Source organism: Dipodomys merriami, unplaced genomic scaffold, assembly GCF_024711535.1.
Source record: "Dipodomys merriami isolate MVZ:Mamm:240054 unplaced genomic scaffold, mDipMer1.0.p SCAF_183, whole genome shotgun sequence".
NCBI classification, from domain to species: domain Eukaryota; kingdom Metazoa; phylum Chordata; class Mammalia; order Rodentia; family Heteromyidae; genus Dipodomys; species Dipodomys merriami.
Window position 1 is genome coordinate 974699 of NW_027203193.1, and position 18490 is coordinate 993188.

Below are 18490 nucleotides of genomic sequence, written 5' to 3' on the forward strand. Positions count from 1 at the left end.
ACCTTTCCTGAGATGTTTCTTTGCCATTCTTACCTCTTCTTCTGAGAAGTCTCTCCTTAGCTCCTCTGCCAATTTGGTGATTGGTTTATAAGTTTTGGGTGGTGTAGTTTCCTGAGATCCATGTATACGTTGAAAATTAGCCCTTTGTCTAATGTATTGCAGGTAAATATCTTTTCCCAATTTGTTGGCTGTCTTTTTAGTTTAGTGGCTATGTCCCTAGCCTGTGTAGGTTTTTTCATGTGATGTAGTCCCATTTGTTGGGTCTCTCTCCTACCTGTTGTGCCCCTGGAATTCTATTCAGGAAGTTCCTGCCAGTACCTATAAGTTCTTTTTTTTTTTTTTTTTTTTTTTTTTGGATCCGGTCATGGGCCTGAACTCTGGGCCTGGGCACTGTCCCTCAGCTCTTCAGCTCAAGGCTAGCGCTCTACCACTTGAGCCACAGCAACATTTCCGGGTTTTTTTCTTTTTGCTTATGTGGTGCTGAGGAATCGAACCCAGGGCCTCTGGCATGCAAGGCAAGCGCTCTACCACTGAGCCAACTTCCCAGCCCCAAGTTCTTTTTTTTTTTTTTTAATGATTACTTTAATGGTAAAAATTTTATTTACTTTTATAAATACATCGCAAGACAAAACTTTTCAAAAATACTTTCCCCCCCAAAAAAATTTTAAAAATAAAGGAAAGCTCGTAAAAGGTAGGCAGACTGTCTTGAGTCCTCTTTTTGTTCTTAAGGAGAGCTCTCTGCAGTGTAGGACAGGACAATTGCCGCACACCCAATACTGCCATGGGTTTGGCCTTGGGGAGAGAAAAGGCCAGCCTGGACTGAGTGTCCTCTCCTGGTCACGGGCATACTTACACGTTCTAGTATCTATAACACTATCTTTGATTATCTAGTATGGATCCTATTATAGTTGGGCTATGCTGTATACAATGTTAACCATTGAGAACATATATCTCTCTCTGCATATATGTCTGAATTATAAAGTATAAGTTGGACTCCAAGTTCAACAAACACAAGTTATTCTCTATGTGTTCCCAGTGTCCCTATGAGGATCTCTCAACAGCTGTTCATTTTTCCTGTTTAGATAACATTAAACACCATAGTTTTGCTAGGTCAAGAATAAAGATGAGGGGTGAAAATAAACTTTTGCCTTTAAATAGCTTATGATCCTCAACCCTAAAAGAGGAGTTAAATTAGAAAACATTTTGTTGTTGTTGTTGTTGTTGTCTCCAGAGCGATTACTCCATTACTGGTGAGGCCTGTGAGGTGTGGGGTACACTCCCAGCCTCCCCCATGCCTCAGGCAGGCGCAGCAGGTGGAGGCGCACACTGGGCCACCCCGTTCGCATCACAGGGCTCACAATGCAGGAAGGGGCCCACGTCACAGGCGGCCCGCAGAGCAGGGCCAGGGGGTGAGCAGAGTTGCCCCTAGCACGGGTGTGCCTGATGCATGGCAACCGTCGCAGGGGCCAACTGGAGTAAGTGGTTACAGGGTCGAGGCACACAGTGCAAAATTGCGGGAAATGGAGCGCAACTACCAGTGCTCGGCATGCAGCTGCCCAGCTCGCACCTCAGCACCTATAAATTCTAATGTCATCCTTATTCTGTCTTATAGTAGTTTGGCTGATTTTAATGTAGGTAATCCATTTTGAGTTGATGTTAGTGCAAGCAGAGATCCACTTCTAGTTTTCTGCCTATAAATGTCCAGTTTTCCCAACATCAATACTTGAAAAGGCTATGGTGTGTGTGTGTGTGTGTGTGTGTGTGTGTGTGTGTGTGTGTGTGTGTGTGTGTGTGTGTGTGTGTGTGTGTGTGTGGGGGGGGTCGTGGGGCTTGAACTCTGGGACTCGGAGCTACCCTTCAGCATTTCATCTCCAGGCTAGTACTTGAACCACAGTTCCACTTCCCATTTTCTTGTGGTTTATTGGAGCTAAGAGTCTCATGGACTTCCCTGGCCCTGCTGGCTTTCAACAACCATCCTCAGATCTCAGCCTTCTGAGTAGCTAGGATTAATGGCATGAGCCACAGGCACCCGGCAAGGCTATGTTTTTTCCACACTACATCTTTCGCTCTTTTGTCGAATATCAGATGATTGTAAGTATGTGGTTTTATTTATGTGGTCTTTTCATCATTTTAAATACTTTTTTATTGTAAAAATAATGTGCAAAGCGGTTACAGTTACATAAGGTAGGTAATGAGTTCATTTCCTCTCAAGCATTGTTACCTCCTCCTTTGTATTCCCCCTACCATCCCTACCCTTCCACCTCCACAACTACTCCTTTCCATCCACCCTCCCCACTCCCTGCCTAAATTGTAAAGTTCGTTTTTGAACATAGTGTCTTGATCTCATTGTTAAAATTGGTCTATCCCTAGTTAAGCATTTGGATTTTTCCCTTCACCTCCCAATGCTAGAGAAATGTATATACAAGATACAGGGCACCAACATCAAAGAAACAAACAAAAAAAAACACATAACTTAGGTTTCAAGATTGGGTGGAAGAATGATTACTGTTGACTTAATTTGATAAGTGTTCTTTAGTTTTTAATGGTAAGGCTTATTAACTCAAAGGGGGAGCAAAAACATTCAGAATAGTAGAATGTGGCTACTACTCATTTGATGTGTGTGGATAGATTATGATTAATAAAAATATATCTATTAATTCCCAGTGGTAGACTGCTATGCTAACTGGGAGGAGACTTTGGTAATGCCAGGGGTTTGAATACTGGTAATGAAGCAGAATATAAGGGGAGATCATTTGCTAAGGATGTAACTTCCTAGGCTCGTAACAAATACATTGTAGTAGAATGCTAAGTGATGATCAACTGAGCACCAAATTTTATTTGTTGACTTCTTTGTTTTGTGAAGTCCAGGGGTTTGAACCTAGAACCTGGGTGCTGTCCCTTAATTTTTTCTCAAGGCTAGTGTTCTACCAGTTGAACCACAGCTTCATGTCCATAATTTTAGTGGATAATTGGAGATCAGTCTTTCCAATTTCCGCTTTGGGCTTGCTTCAAACCTGATCTTCAGGTATCAGCCTCCTGAGTAGCTCGCATTCCAGTTGTGAGCCACCAGATCCTGGCTAGAATCACATGTTAAAAGTATTCACTAGGTGAATCAGACGTGTCTAGCTACTATTTGAGAACTTTGGTTCCAGTGGGTCATGTCAGATTTAGAATAACATCAGAATTTTTCTTCTTGTAACCTGCAGCATCCAATATCTATATCATTTATTCCGATCTTCATGTCTGATCTTTTTTTTCTTCATTGTACCTTTTTTTCTTACTTCACAAGCAAGCATGTCAGTGATGTTTTCCTTTTCTGAAGCAAGTTACGTCCTTTCCCATCACTGAGGGATGTACTTGCTGTTCTTACTGCCTGGAGTACCTGCTTCTAGTTAATTGCATGGATGATGGCTCTCAGGTTAATTGTCTCCTCCTCAGGGATATCTCCTCACATACCTGCTGTGAAGTTGTTGCCACAAAACTACCAATGTCATGTACCTGATATATAGACATTATCATTATGATTTCTGGTTTTCTTTTCAGCATGAAATTGATGAGGTGAGAGCCACATTCACTTGTTTCTCCAACACCTATAATAGTGCCTGGACCTTAGTGCTCAAGAGCCTTGCATGGGGATCAGCCTTTTCCAGCTCAATTTATCCTAGCTTCTGGTCAGGACAGCTCTTGAAGCTGATGTCTGGTGGTTAGCAGTCATTCCCTCTTGTTCTTTGTGCCTTTCTGTGTTGCTGAGTCCACCTCAGAGCAAGATCAGTGCCTGACACTTATTTGCTGCTATGGAAAGATTGGTATGACATCATACAAGTTATGGGAATTGTTTTGTGAAGCTGTGTGAGGAGACGCATCCCCATACAAGTTCTCCAAGACAAGTGTTTCCCATGCCCAGGAGTGCATTCCACAATTCAGCATCCAAACTATCACCTACTCCCTGATGCACTCAGTGTATATTCCCATTTCCATTAAAAAAAGAAAAATTCAAGATATGCCTTTGATGATTTGTCATTGAATTACTGAAACAAAGTATATAATTTGGGGGCTGGGAAGGTGGCTCAGTGGTAGAGTGCTTGCCTTGCATGCATGAGGCCTTGGGTTCGAATCCTCAGCATCTCATAAGTAAAAAGAAAATAAGCCTGAAGTGCCACTGTGGCTCAAGTGGTAGAGTGCTAGCCTTGAGCTGAAGAGCTGAGGGATAGCGTCCAGGCCCAGAGTTCAAGCTGACAACCGGACCCCCCCCCCAAAAAAAAGTATATAATTTTATGTATTTGTAAGTCTTTGTCCATCTCTCTTGAGCTCTGGGCATATTTCTATGTGTTTGCAGCTTGGAAAGGGAAATAAGGTTTAATTCAGGATAGTCAAAAACATTTTGGGAGGGAATACCAACATTCCATCTGATGTTCTACAGATGGCCATCTTGGCAAAGGAACTAAGTAGACTGTTATAGCATAAGAGATTGTCCTGATTTCTACTGACTTTCCTCTGGGGTCACAGAGAGTGATCCTACTGCATATGTGTCCCTTGGCTACACCCGAGGGACCAGGTCTCCTCTGAAAATCTAATGGCATGGGGGTAAAAGAAATTAAAACACAGAACCCAGCTTCCCACATTACTAGGATTACAGGCCTAAGTCTCATATACTAACTCATAACTGCCTTTTTATACATCGTGTAGCCTTTTTCATTATATTCAACTCATAGACAGATATACAAATATATGTTAATATTTATTGATCTATTTATAATCAGTGTTATATCTAGAAACACAAAAATATATATTCAAATAATTATAATCAAAGTATTATTACCACTTTCCCCAATAATGTTTTACAGTAATATTATGTGAAAAAATGCTTACTATTGAAAATGTTAAAAGCCCTTGTAGTATGAAAAATCATATTCGATCTTATACATCATATAATATACTATATAAAATGTAATGAATATAGCATGTATTTCCATATATCTGATTTAATTACTTCCTGATGTTGTGTTTGTCCATCTATGTAAGCCTTCTTTCTTCTATTGATGATGGCTTATACTTTCCAGTGTAGATATTTCCTATGTATTTTGTCAAATATATTCAGCCCTAAGTAGATTTTTTATATTAACGGAGCCAAATTTTTCTTCAATATTTCCCAAAGCACAATGAATATGTATACAGGCTTGAACTCATTGTTGGAAGAAAGTCCCACATACCACTATAAGTATTGTAGCATTTGTACCAATTGACAGAACAGCTTTCTAGGTCATCTGATCTGGTATGTCCTAAAGCTTTTGTAACCACCTTATCACCCCATGCAGGCATGGCCGGGCTTCCTTGCAACTCCCTGTGCACTTAACCGTTCCCTTTATATCTAGTAGGCTCTCTTGTTCAGCCCGCTGTCACTTTGTGTTTGCCCACACACAGAACACATGTGCATGGTGCTTTACATTGTAGGTGAAAAAAAAACACATTTAAGACTCATGAATTGTATAACATAACATAGACATTGACATTTTAATAACGTTAGAAAAATAATAGAGACGTGGAGAGAGTGGGCATCCTTGTCTTGTCCCTGAGTTAAGAGGAAATGGCTTTAGTTTTTCACCATTGAGTATAATGCTGGCTGTAGGTTTGTCATATACAGCCTTTATTGTATTGAGGAATGTTCCATGGATTCCTAATTTTTCCAAAACCTTCATCATGAAGGGGTGTTGGATCTTGTCGAATGCTTTTTCTGCATCTATTGAGATAACCATGTGGTTCTTATTCTTGCTCCTGTTGATGTGATGAATAATATTAATTGATTTGCGTATATTGAACCAGCTTTGCATCCCTGAAATGAATCCTGTTTGATCATGTGGTATGATTTTTTGGATGAATTGTTGAAGTCGATTGGCCAAAATTTTGTTGAGAAGTTTTGCATCAATCTTCATCAAAGAAATGGGTCTATAGTTCTCTTTCTTTGAGGAGTCCCTGCCTGGTTTTGGGATGAGGGTTATGACTGCTTCATAGAATGTGTTCGGTAGTGAGCTTTCTCGTTCAATTTCATTGAAGAGTTGGAGGAGTATTGGTGTGAGCTCTGCTTTGAAGGTCTTGTAAAATTCCGCTGTAAAACCATCTGGTCCTGGACTTTTCTTAGCTGGGAGGTCTCTTATTGCTGTTTCTATTTCAATGCTTGATATGGGCCTGTTAAGCTGGTTTAACTCATCTTGGTATAGTTTTGGCATGTCAATATTTGCTAGGAAAAGGTCCATTTCTGTCAAGTTCTCAAACTTATTAGCATAAAGTTTTGAGAAATATTCCCTTATAATTTTCTGAATGACATAGCTAGCAAGATCAATAGAAAGCCCACCGATTGGGAGAAGATCTTTACTAGCCATACAACGGACAAGGGTCTCATATCTAAAATATACTTGGAACTCAAAAAATTAAACCACCCAACAACAAATCCTCAAAGAAACAACTGCCCAATAAATAAGTGGGCGAAAGACTTAAAGAGAAGCTTCTCTGAAGAAGAAAGAAGGATGGCCAATAGACACATGAAGAAATGTTCAACATCCCTAGCCATAAAAGAAATGCAAATCAAAACAACATTGAGATCTCACCTCACTCCAGTTAGAACAGCAAAAATCAAGAACTCTAACAACAACAGATACTGGAGGGGATATGGACAGAAAGGAACCTTACTTCATTGTTGGTGGGAATGTAAACTTGTCCAGCCACTTTGGAAAGCAGTATGGAGGTTCCTCAAAAGAATTCACATAGATCTCCCCTATGATCCAGCAATCCCACTTTTGGGCATTTACCCAAATGTTTACAACCAAGACCACACTAAAGCTACCAGCACAACTATGTTTATTGCAGCATTATTTACCATAACTAAGATATGGAACCAACCCAGATGCCCCTCAGTAGATGAATGGATCAAGAAAATGTGGTATATATACACAATGGAATTCTATGCCTCCATCAGAAAGAATGATATTTCCCCATTTGTTAGGAAATGGAAAGGTTTGGAAAAAATTATATTAAGTGAAGTAAGCCAGGCCCAAAGAAGCATAGGTCCCATGGTTTCCCTTATTTGCAATATCTAGTATAGGTATGAGTCAAGCGGAAAAGGTCAGATAATGTGATGTTAGGAAAATGAACCCTTAAATATGTATTTTAATGTTTTCGTTTCTTTCATTCATGTGTTTCTAACGCATTTATAAGATTATTTCTTTGTTGCTTTGTTTGTCCCTCCCCCACAATGCAACCCCCGCTTTCACTATATTTGATGTCAGTATAACATGTGGAGGAGATGGGGACAAACAAGTCGTTTAAGGATTCAGGTGGACCTGTTGCAACAATGAGAAGTACAAAATGTCATGTCAAAACCAGCTTTACAATGTCGGTGTGGGGGGGAGGAGGGTATGATTGGGTGGGGGGTAGGGGGGAGGCTGGGAAGGGAGGTGAAGGGTAAACAAAGGAGGAGGCTGCAATGCTTGGTAAGTAATGTATGCATTATCCTGCCCATGTAATTGTAACCTCTCTGTACAGTATGTTCTCAAATAAAATAAAATTAAATTAAAAAAAATAAGTAGAATGATCATTTTACAACAATCAGGACCAAAAAGAAATATAAAGATTTTCTAAAGAAGAGGGGAAGCAATCTCTAAATCTGGATTGTCTTCTAAGTTGCCTTCAGACACATATTCTGCCTCAGACTCCTCAAAGGGATCTACTTCCTCATTAAAGGCAGTATTTTCTTCCTGAGTCTAGGGAGGGACAGATTCTTATTTCTCAATTGGAAATTGGATCTTCAGCAGCAGGACAGATTGGTCTGGATAATCTGTGAGGACAGATTCCCTTTCCTCAACTGAATCTAGACTTTGAACCTAACATTGGTTTTCCTGAACTTAGACTGGGGTCATTTTCCATCAGCATATATTTACCCTGCACTCCAAAACCAATACTTTTTTACTGGTTTGGATGTGATCTAGGTGAATTGTGAACATCAATGGAAGACATGCTGGATCATCTTCCTTGGTGGTATGTGCATGTACACCTACATCACATGTGGCGTTCAGAACCAGTGGGATGTCCACAGGACTCAAAACCTACTTGAGCCTTTCTACACATTGAAAAAGCCTCTATGTTCACATGCTTTCTGGAGTCCAGTTTTGGCTCCCAATCTCCATCAGTCACCATAGGCGACATCACAGATGGGTTTTTTATCTGTAGTTCAGCAGGAAGTTCTCTACATTGACAGAAACATAAGAATGGAAATAGGTACAGGAGTCTTAGAGTAGACTCTAGAAGTTAAAGTGTGACTAAACTTCTATGAGGATTTAATAGTAGAAGCTGTAGAACTTGAGTTTGGACTGAACACTGATGAGAAGGTAGGGTGTTTCTAATGAGTGGTTATGTCCAAGTTCTTTTAAAACGGGAACAGACATTACTAGGCATAGAACATCCATAAAAGGACATTTTGCCAAGCTGGGTAGTACAAAGGGCTCTTGGACAAGCAGGCCCATCCCTTGAGACCTAGGTTCCATCCCTACTCACAAGCTCTAAGGCATCTAAACAAGTACTACTTACTCTTTTTCTTGGTCTCATGGGTCATGCTTTGCTCCAGCTGGTCCAGAAGGATATGTAAGCAGGACAGCAATTCTGAAGAGGGCATGTTGAGTTTGTCATACTTTGTAAGTTTTTTTAGGATGTCAAGTTTCTTGTGCTCAAAAATCATCATGGTAGAAGTCCATCCAAATAGTTAAGACGGAACAACAATTTGCTGTTGGCAAATTGTTGACAAGGAAAAGGAGAGTCCGCCCTCTCCATCCTGAGCTTTCTACCATAGACCCTTTCTGGCAGGACTAGAATGTTGGGAAGTGGGAAGAGACTCCTGGAAGCAGGATGCTGCTCACAACCCACTTCTAGAAATTTCTAATACAATCCTCCAAAATTCTCCCTGTGATGGACAGAGAAAGTTGTTTCCCCACTGTATCTGACTTGCCACACACAACCCTCCCTGTCATTGAGGGATTGTGATCCATGCGGGCCTGGTCATAAACAGAAAACCCTGTCATAAAAATGGCTCAAGCAGAGCTGAGCTCAGGTGGCTCATGCCTGTAATCTTAGCTACTCAGGAGGCTGAGATCTGAAGATCCCAGTTCAAAGCCAATCTAGGCAGGAAATTGTGTGAGACTCCTATCTCAATAAACCACTAGAAAACCAGAAGTGGCACTGTGGCTCAAACAGTAGAACACTCGTCTTGATTTGAAGAATGCAGGGACAGTGTCCAGGCGCAGAGTTCAAGTCACATGACCAACAAAAACAAAAGTGACTAAAGCGAAAAGAGCAGGTGTATAGCTCACTTTGTAGAGCACCTACCTAAAATACATGAAGCCCTGAGTTTAATTGCTAGTATTGAAAGGAGGAAAGGATATGAAGGAATGGAATGAAGAAAAGACGGAAGGGAGGAATTTTGATTTAACCAAATATTGGAAAGATATGAAGTATTAATTAAAGTTATTACAGGTATTTTATATGAAAAGATACTGATTGTTTACTAAAAGGCAAATTATAAAATGTGGAATTCAGGCTAAAATACATGTACAAATTTGTTTTTCCGTAAATTGATACATACTTCTTTTGTTTAAAAGTAGTAAATGAGTTTAAAAAATCGAAGAGTTGTTAGAAATGAATCATTATGTCTTATCACTTTTTCTGCTACATTCACCACCTAAAAATTGAAACAATGTTGATAATTTCAATTATTAATTTATTAATTTAATCTTTCATCTTTTGTGTATATTCTATTGTACACATCATTTAATTATTTGAACTCTTTTTTTGTTTGTCTTTTGTCAATCATGGGTCCTGAACTCTGGGCCTGGGCACTGTCCCTTAGCTCTTCACCTCAAGGATATCACTATACCACTCGGACCAAAGTGCCACTTCTGGACTTTCTGCTTATGTGGTACTGAGAAATTGAACCCAAAGGCTCATACATGCAAGGAAAGCACTCTACCACTTAGCCACCTTCCCAGCCCTGAACTCTGTATTTTTTCCTTTAGACATGGGGCTTGAATACTGGGCATGGGTGCTGTCCCAGAGCTTCTTTGCTCAAAGTTAGCACTCTACCATATAAGTTTAAACCATAGTGCCATTTCTTGTTTTTTAATGGTTAATTGAAAATAGCAGTCTCATGGTAACTTTTCTGCCCAGGGCTGGCTTTGAAACACCATCCTCATTTCTCAGCCTCCTGAGAAGGTAGGATTACAGGCGTGAGCCACCTGTACACTTGTGCTCATTTGTTTTTCTTTTAACTGTAATAAAAGTTTAGTTCCCCCACCTAAATACGTGCACACTGAGATGCAATTTGGCTTTAAATAAACCACTAGTTGAGGATGCTGAGATTACAAATGATGGCAAATTGTTTTTAACTTTTTGTAATATGTGAAGCTTGAACTGAGCGCCTGGTTGAAATCTCTGTTCTCTTGTGCTCAAGGCTATCACTCTACTAGTTTGGCCCACAGTGCCTCTTTTAGTTTCTTGGTAACCAGTTAATAAGATAATAGACTCACAGACCTTCTTACCAAGGCTGTTACTAATCCTCGATTATCAGATCTCAGCCACCTGAGTTGTTATGATTACCGGCATGAGCCACTGGCACCAGTTTTTTAAAAGGCAACAACAGATTACTTTAGGGGAGGTTGCAGGAGGAAAGAGCTAGAGGCTAAACAAGCTCTCACATATAAAATAGTTGTAGTGTTCCAGTGAAGAGTCCTAGGCCAGAGAATTACTAAGTGTGCCATCACAGTACAGAGAGTTTGGCCAGAGAGGGAAAATACAGGCAAGGAGACATATCTGAGCACTTGCCATTAGCTGCAGCTGCAGTGGCGGCAGCAATGACAGCACCCTAGCCACCAAACGAACAACACAGAGTCTGGGACAATGGTGCCAGAAACAGCAGGTGACAGGATTCTTCTTAAAACCAGAAAGGGCTGACAAGTAGCAGGTATCTTCTTCCTGCAGATCACAGACCAGAGACAACCCAGGCACCAAGACTCCAGGGTGAGTTGAATCCTGACATACTCACCCGCACTCACCCCCGGAGGACTCCATATTTGATATTGAAAAGGCCCAGCTGAGGAGCTAGCTCCAACTCAGGCCTTGGAAAAAGAACAAACGAGTCATTTAGGAGGTCACAGGTACCTGACCTGACCTGCCAGGCTCAGCTCCTCCCTGGGAAAAGTCACCCAGCCCAAGCAGACAAAGCTCTGCCATGAGGGGAGTGACGTTCTTCACTGGGTAAACAGAGCCAGAGGCTGCCCCTCCCTACAGCAGCCTAGACAATCAAGTAAAATTCAGTAAACATAAACCCTGAGAATGGCTCCAGGCTGTGCTCTGTGAGTGTCTCAGAAGCTACCCCTCAGGGGAAAGCTACAATTTGCTGAAAGGCCTCAGTTCTACCCAGAACCTAGCCTCATCACAACGTCTTCAAACTAGAGGAAACAGCTATCTCCCTCTTTTGTGAAACTCAAAGCAGATCTCTCTCTCATTGAACTAGCCTGGGAGGAGGATCACAAAATCCTGGGTAAAGCAGAGCATTTTTCTGCCTGCTCAAACAAATTGACTTAAGAAAACAATCTAGCTACAGGCAAAACAAAAAACACAAGCAGATTAGAGACTCCATCAAGAGACTGGTTACAGACACAGGGAGATACAGGATCTTCCCATCTAATCCCTCCCCGCCCACCCCCAAAGAAAAGAGCTCTTGGTTGTACCTTTTTTGTTTTTTTGTTTTTTAAAAAAATTGTTTTCTATTAATCTTTTTTTCTCCCCTCCTATTTTTTATTTTAGGTGTATATGTGTGTGTGTGTGCTTTGTTTAAATCTCTACTGACCTTTTGGTCCTTTTTTCCTTTTTTTTTTTCTTTTTCATTCTTTTCATTTTTCTTCTGTTTCCTTCTTTTTTGTGTGACTTAATTGCTGTTCTGCTCATCCTCAGATATATGCCGTCATCAAATATTAGACTGAAAGACCATAGTCCCCTAGGATACTTTCATCAATGGGAGGGCACCCCAGAAACTCAGGCTCCAGGCTGGGAGATGCAATAAACAAGTGGAGTTTATTTGATGTTTGTGCAAACGGACTCTCTGCCATGGTCAGTCAGAGAGCCCTGAGCAGCGGTTACAAGCCTTTTTAAAGGCAAAAAAAAACAAATGATTAAAGCATAACACAAAGCATCCCATGATTGGTCCATTTAAAGGTCACCATATACGCCAAAAATCACTTTGCCAAGCGGGAAATTTTGTAACACTCTTTGTAAAACATTTGGCTCATGGTTGGTTTAAGGGGGGTTTACATGGTTACAGGTCTATGATTGGTTGACATTTGGCTTTGCTTGGGGTCTTGCCAGGTGGTCGTTATCTCAAGGTCCTGTCTGGGGAATTTCTAAATGGGAACTGAGGAACACGTACTGTCTGTTCTTTATCTATGACCACTGACCTTGTCCTGGGGCTGGCATCTGGTCTCTGAAACTTCTTAACTCATTTCTGGGAAGGGAAGGGTCAGTGCTAGCGTAAGCAAGTTTACAGAAGCACAATCAGCAGTTAGCAAGTTAGTAATGGTAATGGGCAATTTTTTATCTTTCATTCCCCCCTTCTTCTCTCGACTAATTTTAATCTTAAAATTCATGGTGTCTCTATATTATCTTGTGGGGTGTCAGTTTTTCTCAGTGCTTGGTATTATCTCAGAACTAATAAACGGACTGTGCTGATTTTTTTTCTTTTACAAAAGATACCAATCTGTTGAGTATACCATTTGCAACATACTCCTACCATTTGCTATATACTTAAACTTTCTGAGGTTTGTCTTAAAGACAATTTTTAAATTTATCCAATTCCTTTTCCAAGGCTTTCTTTACCATTTGCTACATACTTGAACTTTCTGAGGTTTGTCTTAAAGACAATCCTTACTTTTTAAATCCTTTCTTCTCCAAAGAGGACATTTTTTCCCCAATTCCTTTCTCAAAACTCTCTTTACTACCCTCCTCTTTGTTACAATTCCTTGAGCTTCTTTGTGGCTAGAGTTTAAAACTTCCCAATTTTTCCTGTGGCTTGTGAAACCAAGTTATCTCAGAACAACCTCAAGGTACCACTGGGCTGGAGAAGCTTGCTAGATTTTAAGGCTAAGAGTATTACTTCCATTGATAACACACTCAGGTTATTACCATACCAGAGCCAAACTAGGCTGTGACCATAGAGTGGATTTCCAGTCACTATGCACTGAAGTACCTAAGGCAAGCAAGCCAGTGATATCCTTGTCCCCAATATCCACTGTGGGAAGAGAGGGTTTCTGGATATCACCCAAAAGAATGTCCCACAAGATCTTAGATTTAGCAGCAGTCAACCAGGAAGCAGACTCAGGTCATGGAATCAGGAAGGAGTTTCTCCAGGTGGTTGTCAGGACGTCGTCGAACTTTACCCATTAGGGTATGCAACAGCAGCAGCAGCAGCAGTAGGGTCTCTCAGTGGCTCCAAGGGACTGTCATACCTCATGCTGGGCTGTAAATTCCTACACAGACTGGTTAAGGATACATTGCATAGGCTTGGCAGACTTTGATCCTGATAGTTTTTAAGATCTTTAAACAATATAGTCCAGGACAATTTACCAAAATCACAACTTTTTTATTAACCAGATATTTTTATAAATAGACACAGAAGTCTCAGAAGGCTTAGTCTTGTAGCCATCTCTGACAGATGCAGTCTCCACACCTTGCACACCGACAACTATTAACACTATTCTTTATGCCTTTTTTAAAAAAAATTATTTTATCTATTTTGCCTCATTTTTTCAAAACTGACTATGGACCCTTGATCTTAAAATGGGGGTAGAAGGGCGAAGTTCCATCTTCTGTAACTTCTTCAAGCTGACTTCAGGGGCATTGATCTTACTTAGCCAGGAACCTATAACCTTAGCCTATTTTACAAAGAGGCTATCAGGGTTAGATGTCATTAAGAACAATATTTAACTTTTGACAACTGCACAGACCTTTTCTCCGGCTACAGCAATGTAGCTTGTTTAGCACTCTGGTTTGCAAAAGCATCTTTCTAGATGGCTTAGGAATGTGATCTCTAATGATCCCAACAATGCCTAAGTTATCTTTGCAGGCCTTTAGACAGATATCAATAGAAATACACTCTCAGGTTTACAAAATTTTTCCTGAGCAGATGAACTTCATGTAACTAGTGTCAGCTCAATTAGAGCTGCCAATTAGAGCTTTTGGCACATAAAGGGGTTGAGATTTAAACTATCCCCCACATTTTATAACATTAATTTTTTACTATCACAGAGGACTGGCAAGTTCCTGTCCCTTACAAGGTAGTCATGAACATTAGGCATGCTTACAAACTATCTCCCATGACCTCCTAGCTCTGACCAGTTTTGAAGGGCCACACAGAAATGATTCTAGGATCTGACATTTCTGCCATCCAAGCAGTGGCTTACTGTCTCTAGATGTTCCTCCATTGCTTTTGTCCTAGCAGTGTCTTCTCCACATTGGGATAAATGCCTCATTGGCATTTCCCTTTAGCTGGTCGCTGCACCTGAACTCGGGGCCTGAGTGCTGTCCCTCAACTGTACAGTTCAAGGCTAGTACTCTGCCACTATGAGTCCCAAAGCAACTCTGCTTGCTCTTTCAGCACTCTGCTGGCTGAGTAGAGGTGACAGTCTCACAGGGACCTTTTTGTGCCTGGGCTGGCTTTGAACCAGTTTGCAGATCAATGAGTCTTATAAAAGGCCACCTTACTCCAATTAAAAGCAACAAGGCTGTCAACATAGAAGTAGCTTTTAAGCATGCTCTTACCTGAAACGTATTAAGAGTCAAAGTTACATCAAACAAACTTGTAAGAATCCTCTGTGCTTTGCTCTGGGCTTTGCTGGAAAATTAAAAAAAAAAACCCTATAAGAGCAAACTAGAATAGCAATCATTTTGATAATACTAATCTTTTTTCTTTGTGTACATTGAGGCCAATGTTAAGAACAATTTTACATTTAAACTTTATATCCAAAAATCCATTTCGTATTTATTAAGTCTCCTTTAATCTTCTTTTTAATATTGTATACCTCAGTTTTTATTTGCATTTTGAAAAGATCCCTTGAAATCTTGAGTCCAAGTGTCACTCATTACCTCTTGGCTGCTTGTTTTATAACAGATACACATTAAGATTTTTAAACTCAAATGACAATTTTTCCTTAATGCGAAAATAACAATCATCATAACTGAACCAAAAAGCTAGACTTAACACCTTTATAACTTTTAAAAACATCCTAATTGCAGAACATAATTGAAAGTAAGCCACATTATACAAATAACTTTTTAACCCTCTTTTTAAGGCCTTCCTAATTTTAATGTTAACACACACAAGGGAAGTTTTAGCAATACTAATCAGATCATCACATCACTCATTTTAACCATCATGTTTTCAGTGTCTATCTGCAGGGAAAAGAGAGAACAAAGATGGGCCACTCAGCCACTTCTATGGAATGGGCACACACCCAATCTGACTCTTTAGGTTTAGATGAACTGCGTTTGTGCCAGCTTGCCCTCTTTCACCATGCGTGGACTATTCCCAGGGCTTGTCCCACCATGCATGTCCAGCTGAACTGAACTTCTGCTTGTTCACCCCTCACCCCTAAAGATAGGTCCTCTGTTGGCTTCTAAGTTTTTCCCCTTTTCTTATCTCTTGGTTTTCGAATGAAATACACAGTTTTTAGACAGACAGAAAAAGTAATATCTTTGATGGTGTTAAACTAACCTTTATATTTAAATTTTTAATATTTATCCCCAAATTTTAGCCGAGGGAACTAGATCCCAAAAAGCCAATGCATTTTTGTTAAGCCAGATAACTTGATTACAGTATAAACAGTCTTATGCATTTAAAACATTAGTTTTTTAAAATACCAGATTTTCTAATTTGCAAGTTAAAGAAACTTTAAAGAGCCATTTAAAACAATGTGAAAAATTTTTAAACATTTTTGTTAATGTCCAAACCTCATAAACTTTTGAACTTTTAAATTTAAACTCACCCAATTGTTACAGCATGCTGACAATTCTTATCTTTGAACACAATCACAGACAAACAAAAAACAGTTACACTCTGGTTTGCAAAAGCATCTTTCTAGATGGCTTAGGAATGTTATCTCTAATGATCCCAACAATGCCTAAATTACCTTTGCAGGCCTTTAGACAGATATCAATAGAAACACACTCTCAGGATTAACCTTTTGAATTTTTAAATTTAAACTCATCCAATTGTTACAGCATGCTGACAATTCTTATCTTTGAACACGTTCACAGACACACAAAAAACACTCACACAGATCTTAAAGCGCGAAAAAATCAAAATCAGTCATACGTACACCTTTTAAAGTTTTTAAACAAAAATTTAAGACAATATTTCTTTTAAACTAGGTACCTTTGTTGGGCTTTATTTTCCCAGAGCAAGGCAATTCACTAATTAGTCTCTTGAATCCCTTCTGTTGGAGGAGAGCTGGGGGAGGGGGTCACCTAAAACTAAACTAGTCAGATTTTTTTAATCCAATTTTAGACAAGAGCACTTCACAAATTGTTACATTGTTAGGACTAGCTGAAAAAGTCCAAACCAGGCACACAGCCTTCTACACCCTCCTTGCCGGCAGCCTCCACAAGGAGAAAATGCAGCCTGAGGCTTGAAGGGAACCAAACTAGCCCAGCTGGAACTTTTATTCTCCCAGAGATGTTTAAATAAATAAATAACAAAAATACAGATAAACACAAAAAACAAGGATCCACATTTAAAACTGGTACCAATTCTAAAACAGAAATAGACAAAAACTGAAGGCTGAGTTGGGGACTAATGGGCCCAAGTTCATTCCTACCAGAACCCTTGCTGCTACCACTCAGCAAGCTGAATCCAGAGTCTGCTGAGTGAGCCTGCCACACTCACCCAGAACTTCCCTACCCCAGAAAACATAAAACAAACACACACACTAAAGTAAACAAGACAAACAAGTGGCCACAAAGACAAAATCAAGACTCAGTGAATGGGGCTACATCTCACCACCATTCGCTTACCAGGGGACTCAACACCCCCTACTCACCTCCGGAGGATTTTTCTTTTAGATTCCTGCAGACGTTGACTGAGGGGCCTTCCAAGGCAGAGGAGAATTCCCAGTCATCTTGGGGCAAAGGAAAAGTAAAACCCCTAGCAGCCGTCCCCTCAGACTGACAGGTTCTCCCCCACGCTCAGACCCCCCTGAGCCAAGGCCCAAGGCTGAGATCTAACTGGGGCCACTTGCAGGTGGTCAGTGGCAGCTTCATAATTGACAAACAAGCAAGTTACAAAAGCAGAACCAGCAGTTTTTGTTTTCAAACGAACTAGGACAGGGTCTCGGGGTGTCCTAGGAGGGGACTCACTTGTTGTCCCATCTCTATAGAGAATACAAAACACACATTAAAAACGATTAACACTAAACAGAGACAGATAGAACCAGATGCCGCTCGGCAACCAAGTGAATACAGATGAGGAAGGAAATTACAGATGGGAGTGGCCAGCCGTGCCTTAACTCCCCAGAACAGAGAGACACTTGGATCTCTTCCTTCCTCGAGACGACCCTGGAGCAGCACTCCAGGGCAGGACCAGGGCACTGGGCACGTCTGCTTTTCCCTCTGGCCCAAATACAGATTCAGAGGACCCTGGAGCAGGGCTCCAGGGCGGGACTAGGGTACTGGGCAGGTCTGCTTTTCCCCCTAGTCCAAATACAGATTTGGATCCCAGAACGCAAAACGAAAGTGACAAACACACAAGACAAGAGCTCTATCTTACCTCTTGCCGGTCCTGGAATCTGGGGTTTGGGGGCGCCTGGTTCCTGGCCAATGCATCAAATAAAAGACCCTAATCCCCTAGGATACTTTCATCAATGGGAGGGCACCCCAGAAACTCAGAATCCAGGCTGGGAGATGCAATAAGCAAGAGGAGTTTATTTGACGTTAGCGCAAATGGACTCTCTGCCCCGGTCAGTCAGAGAGCCCCGAGCAGCGGTTACAAGCCTTTCTAAAGGCAAAAACCCACAAGATTAATGCTTAACACAAAGTATCCCATGATTGGTCCATTTAAAGGTCACCATATACGCCAACAATCACTTTGCCAAGCGGGAAATTTTGTAACACTCTTTGTAAAACAATTGGCTCATGGTTGGTTTAAGGGGGGTTTACATGGTTACAGGTCTATGATTGGTTGACGTTTGGCTTAGCGTGGGGTCTTGCCAGGTGGTCGTTATCTCAAGGTCCTGTCTGGGGTATTTCTAAATGGGAACTGAGGAACACGTACTGTCTGTTCTTTATCTATGACCACTGACCTTGTTCTGGGGCCGGCATCTGGTCTCTGAAACTTCTTAACTCATTTCTGGGAAGGAAGGGTCAGTGCTAGCGTAAGCAAGTTTACAGAAGCACAATCAGCAGTTAG

General features: G+C 40.8%; 1 long non-coding RNA gene across 1 annotated transcript; it reads right to left on the bottom strand.

Moving 5' to 3' along the window:
• Positions 1-12763: 12763 nt before the first annotated feature.
• LOC138830080 (uncharacterized) lies at positions 12764-17208 on the bottom strand. Its single transcript, XR_011372857.1, has 3 exons — positions 17127-17208; positions 14851-14923; positions 12764-13568 (listed from the first exon to the last, which is right to left on the bottom strand). It is a non-coding gene; the product is annotated as an uncharacterized lncRNA (long non-coding RNA).
• Positions 17209-18490: the final 1282 nt, after the last annotated feature.